Source organism: Myotis brandtii, unplaced genomic scaffold (genome assembly GCF_000412655.1).
Source record: "Myotis brandtii unplaced genomic scaffold, ASM41265v1 scaffold837, whole genome shotgun sequence".
Taxonomy (NCBI): domain Eukaryota; kingdom Metazoa; phylum Chordata; class Mammalia; order Chiroptera; family Vespertilionidae; genus Myotis; species Myotis brandtii.
Genome location: NW_005371396.1, coordinates 130,437 through 131,928, shown reverse-complemented (window position 1 = coordinate 131,928; position 1,492 = coordinate 130,437).

Genomic DNA, 1,492 nt, shown 5'->3' with positions numbered 1-1,492 from the left:
ATTTAATAGTATATAGAAATAGAAAATAACAATAGACTGGCATGATTTTAGACCATTGGTCTGGCATGGAAAGTTGACATTATACTTAATTTTAACTATATTACATTAATATTAAAATATAGTAAACAATATTCCAAAGTTACCCATTTTTAGGAGTTTCCAGATAAAAAGGACCACAGCCAGAAACAGATGCAATTGAATTAATCATGTCTCTCAAAAGTGCACTTGTAGGTACAATTTCCCAGCCAAACATCATTGAAAAGAAACCATGTAGTGAGAATAACTTTATTAGATATTAAATGATGCTGCACTTCTAAGCCCAGCTCATAGTAACAATAACAAGTAAAAGATATATTTGAAAGTAAAGATACAGCACATGTAATAGAAAACAACCTATGGAAAGTAACTAACCATTTTTAATCTCTGCCATGAAAATATGCATTTAAAATCCCCACTAGCTCAACTTATTGATATTACTTATTGTGAATATTTCTGTTCTGTGTAATATATTGATTTGTTCTCACTAACAAAAGTGGAAATATCTTAATCTGAAAGATTTTATGTCTCTGTTCTGTTTATCTTAATCCAGGGAATGCAGTTTAAAGGGTTACATTTCCTTGTTAGCTAGAGTGCAACTGAAGGCTTTTGTAGGCGAACTTGACCTTTCTCTGGCCCCCTGCTGCCCTAAAAGCCACATCACCTTCACTGGGCCTCATAATTCAGCTGACCAGCACCTTCCCCAAGCCCTCCAGTCTTCCTACCTCCTTAAACAGCCCTCTTATTTCCCAAGTCCCCATCCTTCACCTACCGTACCCCTACCCCTAAACCACGGTCTTCATTTTTCATAAACATAAATTTCAAGAGGATGCCAATAGTGATTTTGCTCCTGCATCGACATCAAGCCTACACATTGAGTATGATATAAAGCACTCAAAGTGAATTTATTTACTCTATTGCTCTTTCGAAAAGGTCGGTTGCTAACAGGTCTCTGGGTATGCATACACAATTCTCACAGCTATGAAAGGAAAGAAACAAATGCCAGGAACATAGCACCAAGCTGAGAAACCAAATGTTAAGCAGGGACAATGAAGGAGTTGAGCTTGGCTGTTATCAGTGAGACCCAGTACTGCCCGCTATTTGCTATTTGGAATAGTAAACATCCTAATGAGTATGGAACGTTAGAGGGTTCCCAAGTAACAAAGGAGGTTGGCATCAATGCCCACACTGTAGGCCATCATAGCTAACAATTTAAAGATGAAGGAGGGAAAAAGGCATTTCGTAGTCTCCATCAACGGAAAGAATAGAAAGGTAATATTTTAGTTCTTTACCCATCCAAAGATAATAAATTAATAATATAATTAACAATAATTTGTGCAAAATATAGTAAATGCACATGTTAGTATAGAGAAAAAAGAGTGCTGATGTTAAAAGTGATCTAAGATCACCTGTGGACCTTCGGTCATCAGGCTATAAACTGTTTCAAGAAGCTTCG